This window comes from Tuber melanosporum (assembly GCF_000151645.1).
Source record: "Tuber melanosporum whole genome shotgun sequence assembly, scaffold_300, strain Mel28".
NCBI classification, from domain to species: domain Eukaryota; kingdom Fungi; phylum Ascomycota; class Pezizomycetes; order Pezizales; family Tuberaceae; genus Tuber; species Tuber melanosporum.
In genome coordinates this window covers 32703-42769 of record NW_003298976.1, presented here as the reverse complement: position 1 = coordinate 42769, position 10067 = coordinate 32703, and positions in this window count along the sequence as shown.

Below are 10067 nucleotides of genomic sequence, written 5' to 3'. Positions count from 1 at the left end.
AGATATCATGGAAATAAAGGCCCAGTTCATAGGGCTCATCAACTGTCTCTTTGATAACCTTCCCAGGCTTATTCTCCATACTCACTTGACAGTAGAAAGTGTCCTCACATTATCATGTTCCGTTCGGTACCAGCATGGCACCTAATAAGTAGTAATTAAAGGTAAGGTCTAGAGCTCTTGTACCTATTTCTCTTATAGATTGAAGATGTGCTTCGATTTTCTTCTAGATCCTTCATCTTAGCTTACAGTGACTACCTTCAGTACCCTTGGTACTGTCTATTTCCTGTTTAGATTTTGGTCTTTATCAAAGACCTGTCAGTTTCCATCTCACATGCCTGACTACTCTAGTAGACATGTACCAGGTTATTAGGAACAAGCTTACAATTCTCACTTAGGAAGCATAGAGGCGCCACCAATACGTACTTTGCTCTGTATTAATCCCCTTAACCTTGCAGTAAGAAGAATGAGTGTACTCCCACTCTGATCATAATTGCAAGGTTGATTCCTTCGCTTCACTGTCCACTTTTTTCCGTTGATATCAACTCCTAGAGAGTATGTCTCTTCTAGACTACCTGAACACTGTCGTTGTCTATGAAATGACCTAAGTCATATCTTCGTCTTTACCTAGTTCCCAGAGTTTGTTGTCTCTTGGAACTTGGATAGCAGAGATTTTTCTCAGACAGTAAACTATTGCCACTGATGTGGGCCTTGATGTCTTGAATAGACGGTTGTCTGGCCTGGTTCTAAATACCTGAATTTGTCCCCAGCTGGTTTTGTACCTGTAGGTTTTGTTTTTGCAACGAGTGTAATTACCTTCCTACTTTTTTTTGTTAATCATTAACTGGGGAACTCCTTCGTAGGCCGTTTCGAAGTTTGTATGTGTCAACTTTGTAGTCCCAGTAGACCTCTTTGTTGGTTTCTCGGATTCCGGTTCCCGCTTCCTCTTTTCGGAGGTACCACCTCCCTTGATACAGCATTTCTTCTATTTTACCTTCAGTTGATTCTTCTCTGTGGGGTTTTTGCCTGGGAACTTGAATGTTTTTGCAGGTTTTGGGTTATCCTGATCTAGGTAGTCCCGTTCCTGCTGTTCCTCCTCATCTCTTGCTGGTTCCGGGACTGCCTTTTCACATTCTGCATCAGCATCATATTTGTTTAAGAAAGGTCGCCATGTAATCTTGGAGAGCCATCTCCTATCACACACCATATATCAGGCTGGTCCTGTTAGTCGAGCATAGTGTTTCAAATTTTGCATCTTTCCCATAAGTGATTCAATATCCTATTTATACTAGACTGATTTCACATACCAAATGACTTTATGTTCTTCTTTGAGAAGTACATACCGACTGGTAAATTCGTATTCAAAGCGAGTTTATAAACACAGTTCCAGGCCTTGTTATTCTCCAAGGAGGCCATCTATAGCACATTGATACCAGACTGCTATCAGGCTGACCTGATTTCCTTTTCTTCTTCTTTGGATATAGATGATATGTTTCTTATCATGATCCCAAATTCTGGGATTGTATTCACAGTAATCTAGATATTAGGTTAACCAATAGTAGAGACATTGACTGGTCTTTACTTCGAAAAATAGGGGTTGGTCTGCTGGTCGCTTAACAGTTTAAGCCAATGATTCTGCAAGCACATCAGCTATTCCACATGGTTCAGTGGTGTAACGATCCCATTTTAGATAGTTAGTTCTTGGCGATGGGGAACGATACTTATCTTGGCTGTCTCCTTCTTTGTTTGTCTTACGATAGCTCTAGGCTTCTGCCTACGTTACCGATAGTACAAGACCTTTGTCTTCTATCGGAAACGCCTATCGTAAGCTTTCTCTAACTCGTCTTTGTGACGAGCACTTCTTGGCATAATGATAACGTTGCAATAAAGATAAAGATCGTAAAGGTGTTTTATATACGTTAAAGTAATAAGTGGAAAAGTACTTAGAACAAAGCGTGAAGAACCTATCTTCCACGGCCACATCGGCCTCCTTATATAGTATTCTTCCCGCCTGGAGTCATGTGACCTAAAGTGGTCACATGTGCAAAACCAAATCACAACAAAAAAGTCATGTGACCAAAGTGATCACATGCTCAAAACCTATGACCTTATAGCGAGGTTATGTACAAAACTCATAAACCAATCATAACACAATAAACAAGTCAAATGACTCGACTGAGTCACATGCGCGAAACCCATGACCTCATAATGAGGTCATGTGCAAAACAGAAATCCTATGCACAAGGCTTACCCGCAAGGCATACTCGCAAGGCGTAATTGTCAGGTGCATGTCCCATGACTCATACTTGAGACATGTGCGAAAACATCACAAATCGCACACATAACAAATCATATGACCCTAATGAGTCATATATGTGAAACAATAACGCACCTGTGACTCATAACTATGCGTCACATGAAAACCCTTTTCTCGCTAAGCCACATTCGTGACATTAGCTCCCCTCCTCCTAAGCCTGAGTCCCATCAGGCCTTGTCTCTCAGTTTCAATAGTTCCCGTCCTGCCGAGCGCATGGTCCTTCTCAGCTTGTGGAACTTTTCATCGGCCATCCTCCATCTGACCCCCACCGATTCCAGAGTCTGGTTCGCCATTTCGATCGTGTGCCGCTGATTTTCATTCAGCTGTCTTAGCTCCACGATGGTTTTCTCGTTTGCCGAAATTGCAGCCTCGGCTTGGCCCTGTTGTTCTCGGAGTTCCCGGATCTGCCTGTGTAGGCTCCTGACATCCGGTTCTGTGTCTGCCGAGGAGTTTTGGGCCCCTCCTTCCCAGGATTGCGTCCTCGCGGCCCATGCCTTTCTGGCATCTTCTCGTTCCAACTCTTTTCTGCTTCCATCCTTCTGCGGGTAGTATCCCGCAGATACTTTCTGTGCCCTGTGCATCCTGCACCCGTTTCTTTAGCATTGTTGCCAATGCTTCAGAACGTGGTCTGGGCGTGGGCCACACTTTCGACATTCCCTCGAGAACCATCCCGAGCCTTCTTTGTCGCCAAATTGTGTTTGGCAACCATCATCGTAGCATACCATCCATGACATGGCGTTATGCTGTGCTTGTCTTTCCCCTTCCTTAAGTTCTTCGTCGGTTCGCCCCATGAATGAGTATTCACGGCTAGTGGGTGTAGTTTGGCGGGGGAGTCTTTCCCTCGCCTTTGTCTTGGTTGAACGTGATCATCACCTGGGCCGGGCTTGTCTGGGTATTGCTGGTGGAAGGCTGAGATGGCATCTTGTGCGTTTTGGAAGTTGTGTGCGAAGTACCAAGTGTTATCGTGTTCAGGAGAATATCCTGTCCACTTGGCTCGGTATTGGAGGTGACTGTGGAAGAAGCGTGAATGGACTATTTCGTCGAGCTCGTATTCTTGTTCTCCGTCGAGTTCCATCGGAGGGGGAGGAATAAGTGTTTGGGAAGGAAACTTATGGTCGTTGTGTAATTCGACAAGTGAGATGTAGAATGTATTGTGTATTCGCATTGAGGGGGGAAGGTCGAGTTTATAAGCTCAGCTGCCCACTGTTTCCAATATCCTGAAGGGTCCGATTTTCTTGTAGTCCAGTTTCTTTGATGGTCGTGTCATATTGATATTGCGTAATATTAGGCATACCATGTCTCCCGGTTGTATGTTTGGATCCGGTCTTCGGTGCTTATCGTATTGTTCATTTTGCCGATGTTGTGCTTGACTCATCTCGTATTGTAAGGTTTCGTGTAGTTTTCCCATATCCGCTTTCTCCGGTATCACATCATTGATTGTATGATATGTGGTCGGACTTTGTGGATGTTGTCCGTAATTCGCGAAGAATAGTGTGGTGCCGATCGGTTCTTGCTTTCCATTATTGTATGTGAATTCGGCCATCAATAACAGCTTGTACCAATCATCTTGTTGATAGTTGACGTAAGCCATTAAATATTGTTCGAGTATTGCATTTACTCGTTCCGTTTGTCCATCCGTTTGTGGATGGAACACTGTACTCATCCTGTTTTGTATTCCCATTTCTCCGGTTACTTTTTTCCATAGTCCCAATGTGAATAGTGTTCCTGGATCGGTGATCAAATTCTTGGGTAGGCCATGAAGTCGGAAAACTTCTCTAAAGAAGATTTGTATAAAATCCCTCGTGTTGATATCTTTTCTAACCGTAATGAAATGGCTCATTTTGGTCAGTCAATCCACGACGACCAGGATGCTATCGCAATTCTCCGATGCTGGTAGGTCTGTGATGAAATCAATAGTAATTGTTTCCCATGGTTGTTCGGGAACTTCGTTTCATTTTAGTAATCCATATGGTGCGTGTTTTGCCGTTTTCATCCATTAGCATATGTCGCAGTTTTTGACATATCCTTTGACGTCTTTGCGCAGTCCTGGCCAATAGAATGACCTGGTAATGGATTCCATGGTTTTAGCCGTTCCTGCGTGTCCTGCCGTTCGGATATCGTGGTGTTGTCGTATAATGTTTGTCCTTATCTCCTCTTCTTCCGAGATATATTGTTTTCCGTCGTACCACATATTTCAGTCCTTCCATTGGCATAAACCCAGAGCAATTCCTTTCATCTCTTTTTTTCCTTCCTCCCAGGCTTCTCTTATTGTCTGAATTGTTTTGTCTTTCTCGTTTGCGTTCTCAATTCCTCTTTCCTCCGTTGATGTGAATTGGATAACCTCCATTGCCTCAAAGTAGGTTTTTGGTAATAGTGTTCGTGTTTTTTATTTGATTCTTTTGTCTTCTTTCGTTTGTGGTTTGTCGCTTGCAATCCTTGTGAGAGCATCTGGTTTTCCACTCTCTTTGCCTGGTCGGTATTCGATTTTGAAGTTGTATTTGCTGAGGTGTTCCATCCATCTTCTCTGGTGGTCGTTCAGTTCTTTTGTAGTCATGAACGGCACGAGGTTCTTGTGGTCGGTTAGAACTCAGACAGGATGATCGTTGTTCGAAACGTATCTTCTCCATTCATTTAATGCTTGAACTATTGCTAATATTTCTTAGTTTGCAACATTGTAGTTGCACTCTGCAGGGGTCATTGTCTTGGATCAATAGGACAGTGGCCTCCATTTTCCATCGTTGTATGGTTGTGATAGTATGCCTGAGCATACATATTTTGAGGCATCCGTTACGATTATTGTCTTTCTGTTCCGATTGAAATGAACCAGTATGGGTGCTGATGTTAGATGCGTTCATATTGCATCATATGCTTTTTGTTCAGTTTCTCCCCATTCCCACTTTTTGTCTTTCTTGGTTAGGTTATAGAGTGGTTTTGCAAGCCTGCTAAATCCCTCTATAAACCTTCGATAAAAGTTGCAGAATCCCATCAAGCATTGAACATCTCTCTTGTTGTTTGGTTTGGCCCAATGTCATATGGCTGCTGTTTTAACAGGGTCAACCTTGACCACATTTCGATTGATGATAAATCCGAGGTATTCTGTTTCTTCCTTATGGAATTCACATTTTGTCAGTTTGATCTTCATTCCTGATCCTTGTATTACGGCCATGATATCGCTGATATCATTTTGGTGTTGTTGTTTCTTTTCCGAGTATATGAGTCCATCGTCCAAGTATACGATGCAACATATGTTGAGGTACTTAATAAGTACTTTGTTGATCCATCTCTGGAGTGAAGCCGGCGCATTGGTAAGCCCGAAGGGCATAACCAAGTATTCGAACATTCCGTATCTTGAGGCGAATGTAGTCTTCCATTCGTCTCCTACCTTGATGCGTATATTGTGGTATGCGTCTTTGATGTCGAGTTTGGTGAAGTATTTTGCTGAACGTAGTCTGTCCCGTGCTTCTTCAATCAAGGGTAGCAGATATCGGTCTTTCTTGGTAACCGAATTGAGGGCTCTGTAGTCCACGCAAAGTCTCATTTTTCCATCTTTCTTTTTGACGAATAATATTGGGGATCCTCCTGACGCGAAAGAGGCTCTGATCCATCCTCGCTTTAGGTTTTGCTCAATTTACTTCCTAAGTTCTTCAAGCTCAGCTTCTCCTAGGGGGTATAACTTCTTGTAGGGAATCTCTTTTGTCTTTCCCGTTGTTTCATCTTTGTCCAGCTGAATTTCGTAATCGATGCCTGGTCTTTGAGGTGGTAGCTTCGTAGCTTCCTCTTCTTGGAATAGATTTGTGAATTGGTGATATTCTTTTAGAACCAATTCTTTCCATCCTTTTTTGCTCTGGTATTTCTTGTCCTGGATTGCTAGCTCTGTGTTGATGTTGATTTTTGCTAGAACTGCTTTATTGTCTTCGTATGTCCCTGGGAGAATTCCTGTAGTATCTCCTCTTCGATAGTACTATCCAAAGGCTTGTCCTGTGATCTCTTTGATCTCAATTCTTTTTGTTGTATCGAGCTGGTTTTGGTCTGTGATTACAAATCCCTTTTTTCCTCTTGTGGTTTCTTCCAGTTGATCTACTTCATGCAGATCCTTTTGGTTGATTTTCTCAATTATCAACTGTGCGATTCGATCGCCTTTCTGTACTTGGTAGTCCTCTTGGGATAGGTTGGCCAGGACCACTTTGATTTCACCTGTATAGTCGACGTCGATCACCCCTGCCATGGTCATGAGCCGATGCTTGACTGCTAGGCCACTGCGGGGTGCTATTCGTCCATAGGTGCCTTCTGGGAGTCCAATGGCTATTCCAGTTGTTATAATTGCCTGCCCGTTGGCGGGTATCTTGATTCCGTCGTTGGAGTCTAGGTCGTGCCCTGCTGCCCCTTTAGAACACTTGGTAGGCACTTTTGCCCCTTGGTCCAGCCTTTGTATCCGGACTCTCTTATCTTGCCGCATCTCTGCGAACTTTGCATGGAAAGTTTCTTCTTCTGCTTCCCGTATCAGTGTTGAGTAGACCACAGGCGAACTGTTGAGACATCGTGTCATACATATTTCGCTTGTAAAGGTCATCTTCTTTTCGTTCCAATCGATTGTCGGATTATGTTTTCCTAACCATGGCATCCTTAGGACTATCTCATGGTTTTTCAGATCTGCTACTTGGAAGGTTGCCGTTTCCCTATGGCTGTCAATGTCCGTAGGTACTGTCGCCGTATGGGTTATAGGACCTATAGCGTTGGGTTTTCCATCCGCTAAGTAGACTTGTCTTACTTTCTTCGCTTGTTTGGTGTGGAGGCCGTATCTGTCGCATTTTTCTTTGTCGATGAAGTCTTTGGTGGCCCCAGACTCGAGCATTGCATATATTGTTGTTTCTTTGTTTTCTTCGTTGTATATCTTCGTTTTGATCATCACGTGATCTCCATCTGCTTCCCCTCTTTGTGTGTGTAGTGCCGTGTAGTAGTTTTCTAATTTGATAGGTTTTCCAGGTCCACATCTTGGGTCTCCCAGACCACCGTTTACTGGGTAACCTCGTCATTTTCCGCTGGTGAATCTTCTGCTATCATTTCGCGGATGTTGCTTCTTTTTTGATTTTTGAAACGATTATTTCCAGCAGCTCTGTTTCCTTGGTATCCGTTGTCCGGTCGGCTTCTGCATTCTTGTATCCAATGTCCTGCTTTTCTGCACTGTAGCCAGAGTTTTCCATTCATTCTTGTGGCGTACTCTTCCTTAGACAGGTTCAGAGCCGGTCCTGCTGTTGATTTGTCTAACTCCATTGCCTCGCCTGTTGGTAATGCTCTGCTTTCTCCTCGTGGTGCTTGTGGTTTGAAGGTCCCATCCAGATTCCTGGATGATTGGACCACTCTGTGCGCTATAGTGCTTTCCGAGTTGCTTCGAACCACGTTCAATTTGCTTTCTTTATCTATTGCCCATCTTGCAAATCGTTCGACTGTCGTATAGCACAGGTCAGAGATTCCCCTTGCCTCTCGGAGTCTCTCGCTGCAGTTTCTCAGGAGGATGATGTAGAGAGTAGCATCATCAAACTCGGCCTCGTATTCCAATAGTCAGCATTCGTTCCAGTATGCTGAAAATGGTTCTTTTCCTTGCTGGAGTTTTTCTAGCTTTCATCTTGCTGTTTCTTTGGCGTTGGGATCTCCCAATTGTTAGAAGAGTGTCGCCTTGAACTCTTCGTATGTGACTCATTCCCTCTGCTTCCTTCCATCTTGGAAAGGCATGATCCATTGCCCCGCGAGTCCTCTGAACAGAGATTCCACATATGGAATCTTGATCTCATCATATTGATCTCCATACTCTTTAACAGCAAAATATCCTTCCCATTGGGCTAAGAATATTCGTAGCTTATCTTCAGTTCCTTCGTATGTGTCAGGCTCCTTCGCTTTCCGTCGTTGGACATTTCCTTGCCCTGTATTTCGCGTGGCTGCGAGAAATGCCTGAAACCTATTTTCAGTCATTCCAGGTATGCTGGTTCCTAGTACCGGAGCGGCTGGAGCCGGTGGCCCAGGTACTGCAGATCCCGACATTCTCTCAGGTCGTGCAGTTCCAGCAGGAGAGCTATCAACTAGTGATCCTTTCTCTAGGGTTACTGGGCTTGCTGCTCTCGAGGGTTCTGCTGAGACGTGATCTAGGACGTCGCTGAATCCTCCTAGATAAAGATTTTGATCCTCGATATCAATATCTCCTTCCCTGCCTGGGTTGAAGCATGCCGTCTTGTATCGTTTGACGTCGCACTAGGTGACGCTTTGTAAGGTAACGATCTCCTTGTAGATAGTTAGTTATTGGCGATGGAGAATGATACTTATCTTTTCTATCTCCTTCTTTCTTCGTCTTACGATAGCTCTAGGCCTCTGCCTACATTACCGATAGTATAAGACCTTTGTCTTTTATCGGAAACGCCTATCGTAAGCTTTCTCTAACTCGTCCTCGTGACGAGCACTTCTTGGCGTAACGATAATGTTGCAATAAAGATAAAGATCGTAAAGGTGTTTTATATTAGTTAAAGTAATAAGTGGATAAGTACTTAGAACAAAGCGTGAAGAACCTATCTTCCTCGGCCGTATCGGCCTCCTTATATAGTATTCTTCCCACCTGTAGTCATGTGACCTAAAGTGGTCACATGTGCAAAACCAAATCATAACAAACTAGTCATGTGACCAAAGTGATCACATGCTCAAAACCCATGACCTTATAGTGAGGTCATGTACAAAACTGATAAACCAATCATAACACAATAAACAAGTCATATGACTCGACTGAGTCACATGCACGAAACCCATGACCTCATAATGAGGTCATGTGCGAAACATAAATCATATGCGCAAAGCTTACCCGTAAGGCATACTCGCAAGGCGTACTTGTCAGGCACATGTCCCATGACTCATACTTGAGCCATGTGCGAAAGCATCAAAAATCTCACCCATAACAAATCATATGACCCTAATGAGTCATATGTGTGAAACAATAACGTGCCTGTGACTCATAACTATGCGTTACGTGAAAACCCTTTTCTCGCTAAGCCATATTCGTGACAAGTTGTTAGCTCCCATTTAAATCTAAATAGTCCTCTTCTATGTTTTCCTCTATTTCCATCATCATCTCCATCATCACACCCATCATCTGGGTTGCCACCTGCTATCATTGAGGTTGGTGGTTCTCTTTGCCTTTGTTTCCGCTAGTCTCGGACAGGGGCTCTGTAATGATCTCTCCTTGGATAGTTAGTTCTTGGCGATAGGGAACAATACTTCTCTTCTTTTATTTCTTTCCTGAGTCTTACGATAGCACTAGGCCGCTGCCTATGTTACCGATAGTACAAAACCTCTGTCTTCTATCGGGAATGCCTATTATAAGCTTTTTCTAACTCTTCTTTATGAAGAGCTTGCCTTAGTGTAATGATATTATTGCAATAAAGATAAAGATCCTAAAGGTGTTGTATATTCGTTAAAGTAATAAGTAGGAAAAGTACTTAGAATTCAATCTAATTTTATTTAAACTCGTACCGCCAACACTGGCATACAATGAGCTCCTACTGGCACAGTGATACCACTAACCGGTATACCACTAAAACAAGCTAACTAAGTCTATGGCCCCGCACCTGCCATCCCCGAGTCATGCCCGTACGAGAACTAATTACAAGACCATCAAACAAGTCAGCGCCTGCCCCGGTCCAAGTCTGTAGCCCCTCTGGTATGATGCCAACCAGCACTTAGCATAGCCGAAGCTGAGCAAAAGACGGACCCAACG